Genomic DNA, 18,548 nt, shown 5'->3' on the forward strand with positions numbered 1-18,548 from the left:
AAGCAGTTAAATTACTTCTCGTTTATTTTAAATTGTGAAAAATATGTGCAAATGCTCGGCAGCCAGCAGACATGGCACAATGATACCTAACAAGACCGAACAAGAATGAGCACGAGAAACGAGCACGAAGAAGGAAGACACAACCCTTGCAGATGGCGGGATGCCGAAGCAGGTGGCGTGTGGGGGGAAGCGGAACTACCAGAAAGACACAGAAAAAAGCACACAGAGAAAAAGACCAAGGCACAGGACTGAGGGGTGGGTAGGACTGTCATGGGTTTGGGTTTCGGGGCTCGCAGCAGCCAATGCAAAAACATGAGGAAAACTCTTCTGCAATTTGCAGTGAAAATCGCATCGCACGCGCTGTATTTTCAAATAATGCGAAAACTTTTCCGCCTATGTTTTCCCGCAAAAGAACACGAAGGGAGGTAGCAGCAGCAGCAGGAGCATCAGCAGCAGAAGATGAGTTGGCTCGCGACTGCACCCGGAGTAACCCCAAGCCGGGCTAAAGCAAAGCAAAGACCCCACCAACACCGGCCCCAAACCTAACAGAACCTCCAAGCGAACCGAACAGAACAGAACTGAACGGAACGGAACCAAACCGTACTGAAATATCCAAAAGCTGGAACTCCAATATACTTTTGTTTCTTTGCCTCTATTGTCCTGCCCGCCTGTCTCACTCTCACTCGCTCTCCTGCTTGCTTACTCGCTCTATCCGCTATGTTCGTCTCTTTCCACAGCGTGGCCGACTGCCTGTTGGCTGCGTGAAATGCAATTTCTCATATTTGCATAACTGCAGACAGCAGATAGCTCAAAATAAAGTTGAAATTTCGCTGCGGTGGCGGCAACAACAGCCAAGCAACAACAACTTTAATATTGCCTGGCCGTGCTGCGTAATTGCCCCCCTGTCCCACAGACACACCCCCACACACACACAGACACGGCCGCCCATCCGACTTTAGCCCCGATCAGCAGCCACTACACTGAGCAAAATAAATTGCCATCAAGGGAGTCGCGAGAGAGAGATTGCTATTGGATTTTACAGCCAACTTAGATTGATTGTGCAATTGCGCTTAAAGTTGGTACATGGGAAGAGGTTGAGTAATATAATTTCTATGAATTTAAGTAATTATTTCCAAAGCTCTTATCCTCTCTCTCGATGAAGAGCTGCCACTTAGCTTTCGTTTTGCCTGCTAATATTCCTGTGACTCCCATTGTTGGTACCATCAGAAAATGTCTGCCAAAAGTGCATTCTCAAAAACAGTAGTTTAGAAAACTATCAAAAACTTTATTGTGCAAAGTTTTGGTTTGGTTATTTTGCACACAAAAAAATAAATCAAAACACGGTTGGAATCATTAAACCAAAGATGCTTTGTGTGAGTTTCGAAACTGGCTAAACAAAAACTAATTCTAGCTTGATTGAAAGAGTTTGAACCACTCAGATTATAGATCTGGGGACTTTTAAGCTTTCTTTCAGTGTGACCGTAACATCGGCCATGGCAGAGCGAAATCCTTTCCGCTTGGCGCGAGTACGTAGTTCGTGGGTTTCCGCCAACAGTGCGCTCGATTTTACAAAACAATACGGCATCGGAATGCGACGGAGCAACGGAGCAGCGGAGCAGAGTGGTGACGGCAGTGGCAGAGCCAAATCAACGGAGTTACGCGCACAACACAACAGCAGCAACAGAGAGCGAGAGCGAGTGAGAGCGAAGCAAAAGCACAATGCAACATACACATACACATACACATACTCACTCGTATATAAGACAAAGCATACTTTCGGGCGCAAATAACCAGCTCTCTGAACGGAAACCGAAATTGAGCGTCCTCCGCTGGCGAACGCAGCGCAGCAGAACCATCGAAATAGCGGGGGAGTAGCTAGCACCCCAAAGAACTAGAGGGAATGGAGAGGCGGCAGCAGCAGTTCCCCCTACTGTGGCTATTCTATTAGGATAAACACAAATCACAGCTGGAGCAGGGCACTGGAGTGACCGGAGAGCAGCAGCCCCAGCAGGCCAGCCCGGAATTTCACGCACAAACAAAGCAAACAAGTGGAACCAAGGCACAGAGCGAGTGAGAGAGAGAGAGAGAGAGAGAGAGAGAGCGCGCGAGGTCCGGCGTGGGCCATGGCCAAAAGCAAACATAATTGATATCGTAATCAATTCAAAAATCTCGAAAACTAAAAACAGCAAATGCTGTGAAAACAACGCTATGGACAAGGGACACAAGCACGGGTCCTGGTCGTAGTCCATGGCCGCAGGCATTCCATTCCGGCCATGTGCACACAGAACCTCCTATCCCAAGCCACCCTTCCCTGCCCTGCCCTGCCCTGCCCTTTTGGAAACCACTTTCCCCACGCTTTGCTTTGACACATATGTGTGTGTGGCAGTGCGTGCCACTCAATCAACTCTGAAAAAGTCTACAAATATTAGCCCCTAATACCATTGAGACCAAAATGAAGGACGAGGACGAGGACTTGTGGGAGTGGGGGCACAGAACTGCACGCACGCCCCCATAAAAAAGTGGAATTGTATATAAAAATGAAGCAGCCAGCGAGAGAGGGAGGAAGGAAGGAGGAGGAAGGGAGCAGAAAGTGCCAGCTTCAAATAAAATTGTTGCGACAAAGGCATCGAAGGAGCAGCTGAAGGAGCAGTCCTGCTGCCACAGCACAGCAGCAGCAGCACCAGCAGCAGCGGGCACAGCGATAACATTAAGAAGAAGTATCGAAAAAATGTGTAGTTCCACTCACACACACAAAAACACACACCACACACATACAACAGTCTGAGGCGACACAAAAGCGGAATAACAACACAATCAAGCGAGGAGGAGAGCGCTGCCAGGGGTTGGGTGTGACTGTGGCAGGGTTGCTCGGAGCGTGTCGTGGCATAGGCAGCACCGCTGCATAAGTTGCCAGCGTCAGGGGCAGAGCTAGAGCCAAAGCGAGAGCCAGGCGCCAGGCGAAAGCGGCACGTAATAACATTTTTCTAAAGAAAAGCAGCGGCAGAGCAGCGCCACCAGCAGTGGCAGCAACAAGAACAGCAATAGCAACAGCAATGGCAACAGCGACAGCTAAAGCAAGGACAACAAAATACCGTTACAGCGTCGCAAACGAAGATGTCAAGCGAAGGAGCCACCGAAGCTGGGGCACGACACAACAAAAAAATAAGCGAAAAATTCGCAGATGAGAAAAAAAAGAAGAGAGAAAATATCTTGGCCTGAGAATGCGAAGAAGGAAATACACTAAGAGATTGGATTATTTATCAAAGGTAAATATATATAAATGCAACCATTACAAAACTGAGGGATTGAGCACCACAACATTTAGAATACTCAGCACTTGGAGAGGAAGATCGAATGTTCCTATCATCATTGTTCCCATTTACGAGAATGTGTCATATTAAAAGCCATCTCTAGAAATTTACAGACTACGAGAAAACTTCCCTGGAAACTTCGATCTGCGAAGTTCTTAACAAATTAGATTTACCCTCTGCGAGTGTATAAAAAGAAATGTGCGTGGCTTGGCGTGTCCCGGCTCTTGTGGAATGCTGTCAGGAGACAAGTTATTGTTTTTGATTTCATTTTTCTTGCGTTTTTGCGCTTCCTTCACCCCCCACTTTATGGTCTGGCTCCGGCAGCATATACGACCCGCACATATGTGCGTTCTGGGGGGCTTATTTCCATATACGAGTGCCCGAGTGCAGGGACTTGTGGCGGGTCTAACCCCCGAATTGGTTAGTTTGGCTAATCGAGGTATTTGGGGATAGGCCCGTCAGGATTTGCTATCCTCAGCTCGGCTCGACTCGGTTTCTTTTTTACGGTTGCCGAGAAGATTGCCGCTGGCTACGATGTTGTTATTATTATTATTATTACGATTATAAAAAGTTGCCCTAATCCGAGTGGGTAATTCATTTCTGAGAGCTAGACGAGCGAGCTCTTGGTAATGGAAATCTCCGGACCCCAAAAGCATGCGAGAAAACTACTCTTGTGTCGGAAACTTTTCCCCAAAGAGCCCTTATGGTAATTTCGATGGTTATTTTTTTTAGAGTTATTAAGAAGATGTATGAACTCTGGTTGTTCTTTTTGGAGTAGACACAGAGATGAGAGATGGGCTGAAGGATGAAGGAATGATCAATAGAAAAAATTGAGGAATTATTTGCAAAAGAATTTCAATTAATAAGTGAAAACGTGGGGTCAGAACTTGTTCTAAAGAATTTTCAATAGTCAACAAAAAAGGAAAAATCACCGCACATTATCAAAACAATTTCTTTGGAATTTTTCGTGGCCCAATTGAATATCTAAGCCGTGAGCAAAGTTCGGCAATTTGTAAAAACTCCGATCATTAGGGGAACTTTTCTTATCAAGTCTTATCCCAGTGCATACCCGAAAGGAATCATCAAGTGGATGAATGTTGGGAGAGTGCGACGAGGGTGCTGGTGCGGAAAACAAATAAAATAAAACTGAAAATGCAAACGATGTGAAAATGTGAATAAACCAGCAATGACAATCAATCATTCAGTTAGTTGCAGCAAAACTTCCGCAATTTCGCTGAGCATCAGAGAGACTCTGTACCATATCCCTGTCCCTGTCACTATCCCCTGTCCCCTGTCCCTGTCCGTGTTCCTGTCGGTGTCAGTGTTCGTGTTCCTGCCCCCCCATTCGGGGCATCATTAGGCTTCCAGCATTCTCTGGCCGCAAATTCTGGTCTGTTTCACTCGCAAAAACTAACTTTTTCGGGGGCAGAACGAAACTAAACTTTCTAATAAAATAGCCAGCCCATCTACAACGCTGCGCCCCAAGGTCCAAACCCAGGTCTGCTGCTGCTGCGGGTTCTCATTCTAGATACTGAGTTCTGCAGCACATCATCTGAAGTGCAAGTGTGGCTGTGCCTGTGTGTGTGTGTGTGTGTGAAGAGTCGAAGGAGCCACCAGAACCGCAACAACAGTAACACCAAAAGAAGAGAAGCATCGGACGCCACACAATGCAGTTTCAAAAGTTTACGAGAGAAAGCTTTTTGTTCAATGCTCTTCCGGCACGGCACGGCATGGCACTTACTCTCACTCTCGCTCTCTTTCGTTCTCTTTCGCTCATGGCTAGTTGTTCGTTTCCACTTGTTTCAATGCTCTTTCCCGGCTGCTCTCTCTCTTCTCTTCTCTCTCCACTGCGTGTGTGTGTCTCTGTACACGGCCGCAACATCCGTTACAATTTTTTACGACTGCGGCTCTGATGCTGACGCTGGCGCTGACGTTGATGTTGATGCCTGCCGCAGCCCGCCGTCTAACAGTCTGCTGCGACTGCGAGTGTGTGTGTGTGGCTGGCTGGCTGGCTGTGGCTGTGTGTGTGTGTAGGGGGGGCATGCCGCAGTTAAGGATTGAGGAAATTTTTGTGGGTTCCTTCAGTAATGATATGGAATGTGTTGGAATTTCAAGAAGTTACTTCAGATTTCTTTATTTATTTAAATGAGCAGCCACCGAGAATGCCTGGCATTGTCTGGCCACCCCACACATCCCGTCTCTGACCCTGACTCTGACGCTGTCTCCCTTCCCCTGTCTCCGTGTGTCTGCACGTCTACGGTGGCAGAGCCAAAGTCAGTCAGTCTCTGGCAGTAAGTCAGTGCCGGAGTATCGGTGGGGGGATGTCTGTGGTGGCGTTGGGCAGCCAACCAGCATCTTCAATTGACTGACTGAGACTCACCGACTCACAGACTGACTGACTGACTGACTGACTGACTGACTGACTGAGTGGAGCATACAACTAAATGAGCGTTGTTATCGGTCTCTGCCGCTCCCTCAGCGACTGTCTGTCTCTGCTGTCTCCTGCCCCAGTCTCTGCCACGGGCCTAAACTTTCTGAATGCACAGCGCGAAATTAGGCAGCCTCATTGAGTGAGCAATTGTGAAGGTTTAACAGTAAGTAAATAAGCTTAGAATGGCTTTCAAAAAAAAATCCACGAACGAAAGAAGAACAAAGTGCGAGAAAGGCCGCTAAGGTCTTTAGATTTCGGGGAGCTTGTCAAATGAAAATAGAAACATTTGAAGCACAGATTAAACGTAAAATATTTATATTGTCTGCTCAATATTAAAGTATTCTTGCTCCTTTATTTGTATGCCCATTCCCTCTAGCTATTCCCATTTCTAATTATTCTGCATTTCTTCAAGTGTATGGCTGTGTGACTGTGCGTATAATTGTAAGGGCAACCAGCAGAGCAGCAGCAGGCGCAGAAGCTGAGGGCCTCAGCCAAAGAGCAAAGAGCATCCAGGAGCGCTGAGACAGCAGCCTCATCCGCATTCTCATCCACAGAGCAATCCTCCGGAGCAGCAGCCAGCCAGCCTCCTTCATGGCCCGCAATTCAGAGGCAACCAGCAACGTCATTGAAATTTATGCACGTTGTACTTTCGTGTAGTGATATTTGTATTGGGAATTAAAACTATGCCCTCGGGATTATATCCTAATTTTTGGCGCTGTTCTGCTTTGGCTTTGGTTGCTGCTTCAGCTTCAGCTTCAGGTCCTTTTCCAGTCCTTCTCCCTCTCTCCATCTGCGACCGGGCTCTTCTTGCTGATGTCTTACTCTGGGCACTGGGTCTGGGGCCTCTGCTTCTAGCTCTGGTTCCTGCGCTGTCTGTCTGCTCATTGCCATTTTTACTTTTCATTGCTTTTGTTTTTCGTGTAATTAAAATAAAGGCGTGGAGTAATTGCTGAGGTCAGTGAGCATCGGGCAGCAGCAGAAGTCGGACTCGGACTCCGTGTCGAGGCACTTCTTGCACTCGACACCCCCGCAGTCCACACTCTCTTGAGTCTGCACAGCATCCCGCACCCCGTAATCTATACGTATACGTAATGTTAACTAAGCTCGCAGACCAGCGCCGAAATTAACACTTTTTTTGCTCGCTATTTCTACTTGTAATGCCTGTTTTTTTTGGCTTTTTATACCGCGTAATCGTAAACTACGAGGGTATATTGTGTGCATGAAAGGAGAGCAAAAAGTGAGGATTAGCAGGTGTTTGCTGTCTTATATGTATCTTGGTTACGAACGGGCTAAAATAACCTAATTTGTAGAGCTCTTGAATGCCCAAGACATCCATTTCCATGTAAAATATTCTTCAGATTCTTTCATGTATCTGTGGCCTCTTAATGTGATTTATCGTAGGCATTCCTGCCACCTGTGGCATGCCTCTCAGAGCATCTTTTGGCCAACTCTTTTTAGCGGGGTATCCTTCAGTCCACATTTTCATTAGAACTTTCGCTGTATTTTTTTCGCTGTGTGCGTTTCTTTTTTTTCCGTGGGCTGATTGTGGGTTTTGGGGTATTCCTTGGAGCCTGAAGCCTGTGGACGCCCGAGCTGTGAATTACCGAACAGCAGATAAAATTCTCAGTTTAACACTTTGTTAAAATGCCACCCATACGGGGATACGGATACGTACGAGTGTACGAGGCTAAGGCTACGGGCTACGGGCAACGGGCTACGCTGATGCTGATGCCGATGCTGACGCTTACGTTCGTTTACGTTTACGTACGCCATGTGGCGCGTCCGCCCATAAAGTGTGCCAACATTTTGCTGCTTCGTTGCCCCAAACACCCTGCCCAACCCGACCCGGCCCTGCCCTACCCACAATATCCCCCCAATGCCCCTCTGCTCAACCCACTTAACTGGACTTTGGTCACGTTGCTGCCTCTGCTGCTGCTGTTGGATGCTGGTTGCTGCCTCTGGTTTGTTGTTGTTTTTGGTGTTGCGCCTGCGGTAAATTTCATTTTCCAGGGCATCATTAGACTGGGACCCAGAGACCTAGATTTTCATGCTAATTGGATTCGCAATAAAAGCAGCCCGAGATCGAGAGACCAATACCAAGCATTTTTGGCACATTTCTTACTCTGCTTCTTCTGCCCAACGGGGGGGCGCATCCTCCCATCCCCGTAATGGGTCTCGGGTGAAAGGCATTTGAAGACAAATTAAAATTCCCCAAACTGCTCTCTCGTATCAACAGCAGTCACATATTTGCAAATGAATTATGAGTGGCAAAAGAATTTTGTCCAGCAAAAAAGAAACGAGAAATCAAATAAATTATTAAGCACGAATTTTGATGAATGGAGTTCAAGTGGGTATACAATATAAGAATGATTCCCTGAAGAAAAGGATGTTAAAAAGGTCTCTGTCTGGGTCTCTATCTTGGTCTCTGCCTCAGTCTCTGTCTCGGTTTAACCTTTATCAAGAGATTCTCAATCAACTTTCAATGAACTGCGAAAAGTTTCCTTTCAAACTCCACTTGAGGCAGCAGGCAACTCCACTTGAGAACTCCACAGCAGGGGGGTCGGGGGATAGTGGAGGCATAGTGGGCGAGTGACTCTTTAAAGTTCACCCAAGTTTCGGCTCCCTGCTGTCTGCTGATGCGACTCTAATCAGCGCTTAATTATGCATGCTTGCTGGGGCCAAAAGTCACCCATTAATCAACATCATTTATTGCCATGCAAGCTGCTCGAATTCGAAACTCAAATTGAAATTCAAGCTAGAAGCCAAAAATTTTGCTGCCACATCAGCAGGAGAGCAGGCAGCCGGCAGCAGGAGCATTGGCAAATGGCATCTGCATACCCGACGAAACCGTGGCCCCAAATGGCCAAGGCACTGAGCATCTGGGCATCGGAGCACCAAGGACAACAGCTACCAACTGCCAACTAAGCCAAATTGTACGCTCAAGTGCCATAAAGCAATCAAAGTTGATATCAAAGTACCACACTGCTAACTTATGCTCTCATGTATTCAATTAGGACAGCTTTTCGAATGGCCCTGTCCCTTGGTCGTCCCGGGTCCTGCTCCTGCTCTTGGTTCTCGTTCTGGTCCTCCTCCTGCTGCTCATTCATTTAAAAGAATTAAGCACTTTTCTGCAGCGCTGGAGAGCTGAGGAGATGAAGAAATTACTGCAGCTCCTGGCATTGAAACCGGTCTGGGGCTGGAAGCTCCTTCAGGAACTTTCAACAACTTCCTATGCCCAAAGTTTCCACAAATTAGTTATGCAAATTATGTGAGTCGCCTTCACCTCAACGGGAGAGGCAGGCCACCAGTCAGAGCAGGAGCAGCAACAGCTCCCGCTCCCGCTTCCCCCACACATCTATGCCACATTGAGATCCGCATTTAAAACAATGGCAGACAAGGGCGACCCTTGCCCCAGAAAAGGGGCAACCCCATCCAGGAACTGGGAACCCAGGACCCGATTAGGACGCATAACAAAGTAGAATTTGTGTAAGTTCGTATTTAACATGCTTTATGCATTCCTCAATTATAAATAGATTAAAGTCCAGAATAGACTAAAGTTAAATGTTAACTTTCCGGCCAAGGCGGACACCATTCACAAAGCAATTAACGCAATCGTCTCCGCACGCTCCCCCACTGTTCCCCCTTCCCTGTTCCATGTCCCTTGATTCGAATCTTTTGGGTATAGGGTAAAAGGATAAAGGGAGAACTGTGGCAGGAACCCAATTTAACTGACTGCCAACTTTCCACAATCACTGCCCATCATCAATTTCAGATTTTGTTGTATGTTTTATGAAGCAGTCAAGGCCCAGGACAACCACCCGTCAACCAGACACTTGGACAGACAGACAGACAGTCGGGACAGAGACAGAGACAGAGACAGAGACAGGCAGACATTCGCAGTGAGGAAGAGACAGCCAGTCACTAGGAGAGAGGCAAATAGAGTGTTGCGGAGGCAGGCGAAAAAGTGAAAACAATGCCTGGCCACAAACGGTTGGGCAATGACTGCCCAGGGAAGCGACCGCCCGCCGGGTTAAAGCGAGCGACCGAATGTGTGTGGGTGTGTGTGTAGGTTTCTTGCCGAGTGTTTACTTAACCGTAAGCCTGACCCACCGACAGGCAGCCCAAACCCCACTGAACTTGAACCACATCGCAGAACAAAGGAAAGCAAAGCTGTATAAACCAGCAACAGCAACTGAAGCTGAAGCTGAAGCAGCAGCGGAGGCGGTGGTCAGGGAAAAAAGGGTATCTTAAAGGATTGCTCAAGTTTTTCTGTCCAAAACCAATATGTAAATGTGCGTGTTGTGATTAAGCACAAAAGCAAAGTAAGCCAGATACAAAAGACAGACAGAGAGAGGGAGTGGAATGGGAGAGTTTTCTTGGCCGTAAACCCAAAGCCAAAATCTCTAACCAAACGAAACCAAACCAAAACCAAAACCGCACCAAACCACACATAATGTGAGGCAAAAACGCAGCCTTGGCTAACTTTACACACCTCAAGTGTTTGTTTAGGTTGCTTTGCTTTCGGTTAGGATGGCTGTTCAAGTGGAATGGTGGCAGCTATGCGATTGGATTGGATTGGATTGCGGCAGGAGCCGGTAGTGGAGTGCTGGAGGCTGCCTTGGCCATTTGACGCCTTTGTTGTTTTTGTGTTTTTGGCCAGCGGGCATTATAAATCTTCGCCCGCAATGAAGGCAGCGATCAGGTTGTGCTCAAGCCAAGACAATGGCATGCTCCGGGAACCCTATTAGCGTAGAGCATTCCTTCCTTCCTTCTGTCCCCCTACAGCAGCTCCTGCCTGCAACGTGTGAAGTTTTAAGGCGCTCGCCCGTCCATAAATTGCAAGCCGGCAGCCAGGTGAGCACTGAGCAGTGGGAGATGGGGCTTACGCTGGCGTAATGGGTCACTCCTTGATGTATCACACAAACAGACACAAATGATATTTATGCCGCCTTCTCTTCAAAGGAGAAGGAGCAACCCGTACCCGTACCCGTACCCCTACCCGTACCCGTACCCATTGCCCGTGAGGCTTCTTATGGACAGCAGCCGCGTTCTGCTTGGGTGTAATAAAAACTAAAATCCGCACAACAATATGTGCGAGGATAATGCCATTTCCGTTTTATGGGAAATCCTGTTAGTCCTCTGCCACGTCTTGTGTGTGTGTTGGTGTGTGTGCGGGTGCTCTCGCATGTGCGGGGCTTCCTCAAGGAGCCCCAAATCTGAGCGAACGAGTTACGGCTACACGGCGCCAAAAAAGAATAAACCCGAGAAGAAGAATTGCGGTCGCCTTTTGGTGATGGGATGCGATAGCACGGAATGGCATGGCATGGCTTGGCATGGCAAGGAATGGCGCGGAATGAAGTGTCATGCGTGCGGGGCTGCGAATGTTTGGGATCAGGGATCAAATTTTATGGATTGTCCGGACATATAATATGCACATATACTTCGCAGTTGGGTAATAATGAAGTCGCAACTAGGAAATAAATTTGCCAAACTTAATTTTGGATGGACAGGAGAGTGAAAGGAATGAGAGGAGAAAAAACTTGAGACTGAAAGCAGGGGGACTAATGCGCTGAATGGTGTATCAATTCATTATGAATTCAATTTACTAAATTCATAAAAGGATTGCAATCTTGCGATTAAAAAGTGTCATTTGCCATAGGACTTAAGCTCTCAGGTAAATTGATATCCCAAAAGCCCCTTGGGGATTAGAACAGAACCCCTTCTAGCCCACTCACAGCACTCGCTTTCACGATTTACAATCGGCTAATCTCTCTTGCATATTTGCATATCTGCCCGGCTTCATCTTGGATTATGATAGTTATTCATTAGCAGCATTCCCCAGGCCTAGGGGGATTGGATGGACGACCATCTAGAAGCTAGAAGCTGCGGTTAGCCACAAAGCTCTAAGTCTCTAACCCACTCTGTCTCTCTCTCTCTCTCTCACTCGCTTTCTCTTGCTCTCTTTCTCACCATTAAGCGTTTTCCTTTACTGTTTGGGTTCTCCAGTCATAACTAGAAAATTCTTTTTTTGCTCAGTGTGAAAGCGGCAGGAAAAACAAACGTCCGACTGACTGTGTCTGTGAGTGTGTCTCTCTCTCTGTGTAAGTGTGTTCTAGGAAAAAAAGCGCAACCAGAGAAGAGACGGATGGACAGCAGTGGAGAAGGAATGGAGGCGGATGGAGTGGATAGAGTGAGCGGAAAAGCAGAAGAGTAAGAAAAACCATAACTAAATCCAAAGCAAAGTCTGCGATGCAAATAGTAGAGATTATGGGACTGCAGATGTATGAGGCACGAGATGGAGCTGAGGCTGAAGCTGGCAGCGAACAGGAGCTGAAGCTGAGGCCCTGGCGTCAGAGGCAGACCCAGACCCAGAACCCAAGGCGCGTCCTCGGTGATGGCAACATGAGAAGGGGCACTGGAAGGTGTTATGTGTACGTGAGTGTGTGCCTCTTCTGACTCTGTATGTGTGTGTGTGTGGCACAATAAATCTTGCAAGGGTGCCGAATGGCCAGGCACGGATATGGGCATGGATTTGAGCCGGGACGCGTTGCCCGCTCAACCCTCAGTGAAAACCAAAACCAAATAAAACTGACATTATGCGAAAAGCGAAAGCCATAACTAAAAGTTGGATAACGTGGCCATCATGGCACCAAAGAGGAAGAGGTGAAGCAAGAGTGGGCAACGGGCACAGAAAGAGAGCGCCGGGAGGAGCTGGAGCAGCCGTAAAGTTGATACTAAAGCAGAGAGTGCAAATCGCGGGGCGGGCGGGGGAGCAGACAGCGAAACAAATCGGAACTGGAACTCAATGCTGAGTGATCGACGGGCAGCTACCACGGAAATGAAACAAAACGAAATGGAACGAAACACAAATGATGGAATCAGAGATCGATGTAAAAACAAAGAAAGGAAATGAGTTTGAGAGCTGAGTGGAAGAGACTTAATCAAGATAGTCAAGCCAAAGAAAAAGCGCTTAAACTTTGTCAACGCATAAAATCACAATTAAAAATAGCCATAACTATAGTAATTATGATAAAAGCAAGAGAACCGCAATGTATCCCACATTATTGAACGATTTATAATGACTTTTATCTTATCTCTTACCAATAGCGTCACGGGGGACGCTCCAACACATTTATTCAGAGTATGTACACAGGTATATCCCATTACATACATACCTTGCTATCGACCTCATTAGGGTTTGGAAACAGTACACAAATGATGATAGTTTTATGGCAGTAAGGGAACTCTAAATACCCTCTAAATGAAGTTTTTTGTTTATTTTTCTGATAGAATCTCTCAAAGTTGTTTTGTATTTAAACCAAAGCAGCTGCACTCAAAAGAATCGATTGAGGTAGAAGATAATCAATGGGAACTCATATTCCCTCATCTCAATGGCAGTCTCTTGCATTACGCTTGCCAAAGCTTAAAACCCGCGAATTAAGACCAACTCTGAATGCACCACAAAAGGATTTCCCCAGCTCGAGCACGAACTGAATATTCCCCGAGTTCACCCTTCCCTCTAGAGGGTGGTGGCTTTGGGGGGATAGAGAGATATCGGGTATGAAAAACAGAAACAGGAAAATAGAAATGATAGCAAAGTTGTGAAGCGAATGGCAGAAGGGGTATAATGGGGGCTGGGGGCAATGGGGAATGGGAAAGCAAAGAGGGGCACCTGAAACGGAAATCGACTTTGGTAAGGAGTTTTTCTCGTACCTGGCGAATCTGAATCTGTTGAAGCTGCAGCAAAGTTATGCAAATGTGAAGTTGTTCTCTTTGGCCAAACGTTTCAGTGGTGGTGCTGCTGTTGCTCCAGCTCCTGCTCCTGCTGCTTCCCCCTGGCAGGATCTGTTCTAGGAACGACCTCCTGTCAATCGAAGGCGATGTCGCGAGTGCTAATGACGTTTGCTGTGATTGCGTCCCGCATTCGTATTCGAATTGGAAGCTGAATCTGTAGCTGTAGCCGGCGCCAAACACAAGCCAGAACCACAACTCAAAACTGTCATTTTCGCGGGCATGGCAAGCCCTCTATCTATGAGGAGTGCGTGTCTTCCTCAGCTCCTTCTTCTGGTTTTACCACTGTTTGAATGTGTGAACGAATAAGCGTGAGTGTGTGGATGCCTCTGTGCCTTTGCCTGTGCCTCCGTGGATGTCTATTTATTTAATTTGCATGCAATTTTCAATTTTTATGCGAAATACTTGGCATTGACAGCAAACGATGCGCACATTTCGCATCGCCAATGCACAATAGAAATTGAATTGCAAAAATTTGTTTGCCAGTTGGATAGAGGAATGGGGGGGAAAACAACTTGAGGAATAGCGGTTTAGAGGACCCTTCACGTTCACGCCAATGTCAGGCGAGGCAGAAGAGAAGGCAAAGGAGCAGAGGGCAGTGGCACAGGAAGCACAAGGAATCGCACAATTTGGCGGCGAAAATGTCAAGTATTCCAAATGCTGGAAAGACGACTCTGTGACTGCGACTGTGATGGGGATGGGGATGGGGATGGTGATGTTGAATGTGCCCTGCAATTACAATGGCGGAGGCAACAACAATAAGGTTGTGCCGGCATCCACAGTAACATCACAGATACAAACGCATTCCAGCACACACACACACAGGCACACACACACTTGGGAGACGCAAATACATACACTGTCACTGAGGCAGAGTGAGATTTTCAAAGTTTTAGAGTTGGAGTCAGAGTCACGACCGAGAAGACTGCAGGACAGACAGCCAGCCAGCACTTGTCTCTAAGAGAGAGAGAGAGAGTTTTGGGCAACGGACAAGCAGCCAGAGCTGACGGAGCCCGCCGCAAATGTGCAACAAACAACGAGCAAAAGCAACAAAAAAGGGAAACGCGCGCGAAATTTTGCGGCACGGACACGCGGCAGAACACACTCGGCAAAATGGATCTCGAACGACAATGCTCAGGACAATGCGGCTGCCAGCAACTGCAGGGACGAGCGTTCGTTCTGGTACTGAATTCGCACGCCACTGAAAGGATGCTGGCCGTCTGCTGGCGGTGTTCACCCGACGATGACGATGACGATGGGGGACGACAACGACACAAAAGCCGATTCGGATGCTGCTGCTGCCGAAGTTGCTGATGGACCGAAGTTCGGAAGAGCCAAGAATGAGAGCTTTTAGAGAGAGCGAGAGCGAGAGAGAGAGGGACAGAGATTGGCGACGTGTGACTTCGTTAAATTTCTGCGGCGACAGCACACAAAACGGATTCGGAAGCGGAAGTAGCAAGTAAGCGAGCAAGCCAGCCAGCCAGCCAGCGAGCAAGCGAGCGAGCGTTCTGTCTCTTTGCCACTGTATGAGTGTGTGTGTGTGTGTGTGTGTGTGTGTTAAGGGTGGTCATGAAGATGCAGTGTGGGGGGTGGTGGCGTGAAGGTGGAGTGCCGCTTTGGAGTAGCATAAAAGTGGGGGCGAAGTAGCGCCAAGTGGCTGGCTAAAGTCGAGACGAGTCGCGAGTCGAGTCGCGGAGCACGACCAGAATGGAACTTTTGTGTTTGTGTTTTGCAATGGCAACTATACACACACACACACACACAAACACACAGAGATAAACATATAAACACACACAGAGTGAGAGAAGACACACAAGAAGCGCTCCACACACTCCTTATACTTATGCTTGCCATGGCATCAATATTCACATTCGCACTTGTGCGAGTATTTTCTGATTTGCTGCAATCGCGTTAGCCAACAACAAACTTGGAGAACAGCAGCGGCAACAGCAGCAGAATCAACAACAACAATCAGCAACACAAGCAACAACATTCGCAAAAACAATTACAACAACAGAGAGCATAAGAAGCGAAGTAACGCGGCGTGGGTCGCAGCTGGGGATACCCTTGATGATCGTTGGTTATAGTTTGGCTGTGAAATATTTGGTTATTATTTTATAGAAATATTACTTTGAGTGTGGGAAGCATGTACAGAAACAGGTGAAATTACATCTTGTTAATATTTGCATTCATTCTTCACTCTATCAAGAAGATATATTCTCCACAATTTCTCCCCCACTGCATGCTTCGTTTCATCACATCCTCACCTAGGGTATGTGGAAAGCGCAGTATTTTGCAGCGGATGTTTGGCAAATCTTTGCCGCCGGATACCCAGCGATGTCTTCTCTGCTGCTTATAGATATATGTGTGTATATGTATGCTCTCGTTCCCCTAACAACCAGCTCAGTCAGACGTGAGCAGTAGGAGAAAAGACAGAGAGGGTCTTCCAATGTGTATACAAACGTAACCGTGCACCCATGTGCCAGTGTGTGCTGCAAGTGTGAGTGTGTGCTGGCATCGATAACTAATAAAAGCATTACATTTATGTTAGAGCCAAGCGCCAACTCCTACCTCCTACCTCCTGCCGTACCCATGCCCATGGCCATTCGAACAGCCAACATCCAATACCCATTCCCACCTGATATGCCCGAGGCAATAATTCAGTTTTCATTTCTCTGTTTTCCTCAGTTTCTCATTTTCATTTTGCAGCCCCATTGCATGTGTGCCCTTCGGTAACTGCACTCCTCCTCCTCCTCCTCTTGCCCCTTTATGTGGCACACACAGTCATGGCCAACTAATTAGGAACCATTGCCAGCTGTGATTTCTACTCGTATTCCATTTCGAGCCTGTTTAGATGACTGTCTATGGGTGTCTCTCGTTTAGTTGCCAATTGCTTAGTTGATTTTCATTGTCAGACTCCACAGGCGAATGGTTGGACTGCAGCAGAGAGGGAACAGTGTTGTCTAGGCTATGTGGGGGAGAGGGAGAGGGAAAGGGAAAGAGGTATTGGATTGTAAGTGAAACGATAAACTGCATGTAGCTCGCTGTCATTAATTGGCTGCTGGTTGATGTTTATGTCGTTAGCTCTTGTTTATTGGAAGAAGGAGTAACCAGGCAGTGGAAAACATAGTTGGAACTGCCATAGAGGGTTGGAGTTTTATAATCGCTTCTTATAAGGTAGGGAGTGGCAAGGTTGAGGGGTAAGAGTGGAGCTAAAAAAGGGGGGACTCAAATCTGATTATTCCCCTTCTTATTAGAGCGGAATCGGGTCTTTGCATGGGGTTTATTTTGTTCCTTTTTGCTTATAATAATCTCCCCCTTAAAAGTTGCATTCAAAGCTTCTAAAATGCTGTAAACATGCAAAATTAGAGGTAGAGAAAGATATCGGGGGACTCATCAAGTTTTAAAATACTTTTTCGTATGTAGAGTGGCAGCTTTTAAATTCCTTTCCTTTGTTTAGAATAAATTCTAAATAATTCACATATTACAACCAAAACATCTTGATTGAATCGTTTATTTTCAAGAATATTTCACAGATTTCTATTACTTCCATTGACTGCTCAAAGTATCCTCTCTTGAGCGTTCCATATTCAATTAGCTCTCACCGCCAGGAGGACACACATATTTCGAGGAAGTGGAATGGACAGAGTACCTGGCTACCAGAGTAGCCTGGCTGCTGCTTGAATATTAATTAATAAATTATTTATATATCTAAGAGTCCTAAGTATCTGTTTGCTTAATGCAAAATGTTGCATAGAAACTATCAGGGCGTGTACTCCATTTCCTCGCCTCACTGCCAAGTCAAAGCCAGCTTCCGTCTGAAATGGGAGAAGCAGGAGCCTGGAGCCAGGACTCGTTCCACGTCCAGCTGCTGCCTTGGGTTTGCCTTCGATATCTGTATCTGTTTGTGTCAGGCGGCTGCGTTTACCTTCCTTTCGAATGGAGAAAAGAAAATATCCGGTTTTCAACCGCATATTGCACTTTTCTACCCATTGTGCAGCCTCATTCGTTATCCTGCTGAGTGGCTCACAGATAGAGAGAGACAGAGAAGCAGAGAGGCAGAGAGAGAGCGAGAGCGAGACAGACACACATTCAGGACATTGAATTTGTTTTGGGTTTTGATTTTTCGATTTCAGATTGCACGTTTGAATGGCCAGCAGCAGAAGCAGCAGCAGCAGAAGACCCGGAATGAGCAGGAACTGATTCGAGGAGCATAGACCAGGACATGACCGGGGCAGGGTTCAAACCCAACCTCGACAAATTCAAGTTGCAGTTGAAGTGTTGACTGCTGCCTGCCACATTTATCGCAGCTGCATCTGCAGGCGACACACACACACACACAAAAAATATCCCAATTGAAAGGAAGTGTTGACCGACCAATGGTCCAGTGTCCCACAGTCCGGACTGTATTCAATAAACTAATTAAATCCAAGTGTCGTACAATTAATTTGCACTCGTTCTCATTCGTATTCTCGGGCTCTGTTCTGGACCCATCACGATATCAGTGGAAGATTTTTGTTTATGCGCATCCATTTCTAATTAAATTTACAAGTCTTAGAAGGACAAGAATGGGCTACAGCCAAGCTTTGTTGGATGGAAATTGGTGAATTTTCAGCTTGATTCCCTTCAAGCATTCAGATTGTGTTTGCATTCTCGATTTTCATATTTCTCTCATATTTCCCAGCTCTCTTGTGTTTGCATATGCCAAATGGAAAAATGTTCTCAGCATCTCAGCTGCTGCTGCTCGTGCTCGTGCTCCTTCCTTTTGTGCGCTACTACTGCTGGAAATCCCCTCAATTACTGCAACAAAGCAAATGGAAATTGAGTTAATTTTTAGCAGTCACACTCTCTCCGGCATGGCCTTTAATAAATATTCAAGCTTTAATCCAATAATCGGCTAATGAATTCTGAGAAAACGTAATCGATAATGGATAATGGAGTGTGTCTTCCATTAGCCAATCTCAGTCTTCACTCAGTCCAAGGATATCATTGAGGCACTCACAAGTAAAGGGTGA

At 46.8% G+C, this 18,548-nt stretch overlaps 1 protein-coding gene across 1 annotated transcript in view; it reads right to left on the reverse strand.

The window, feature by feature from the left end:
- The window catches only part of LOC117898730 (lachesin), a 48,153-nt gene extending 34,335 nt beyond the window's left edge, over positions 1 to 13,818 (reverse strand). Inside the window, exon 1 of the mRNA XM_034808350.1 lies at positions 13,456 to 13,818. The gene's annotated coding sequence lies outside the window, so the exon portion shown is untranslated. The remainder of the gene's footprint in view (positions 1 to 13,455) is intronic.
- Positions 13,819 to 18,548: the final 4,730 nt, after the last annotated feature.

Source organism: Drosophila subobscura, chromosome O (assembly GCF_008121235.1).
Source record: "Drosophila subobscura isolate 14011-0131.10 chromosome O, UCBerk_Dsub_1.0, whole genome shotgun sequence".
Classification (NCBI taxonomy): domain Eukaryota; kingdom Metazoa; phylum Arthropoda; class Insecta; order Diptera; family Drosophilidae; genus Drosophila; species Drosophila subobscura.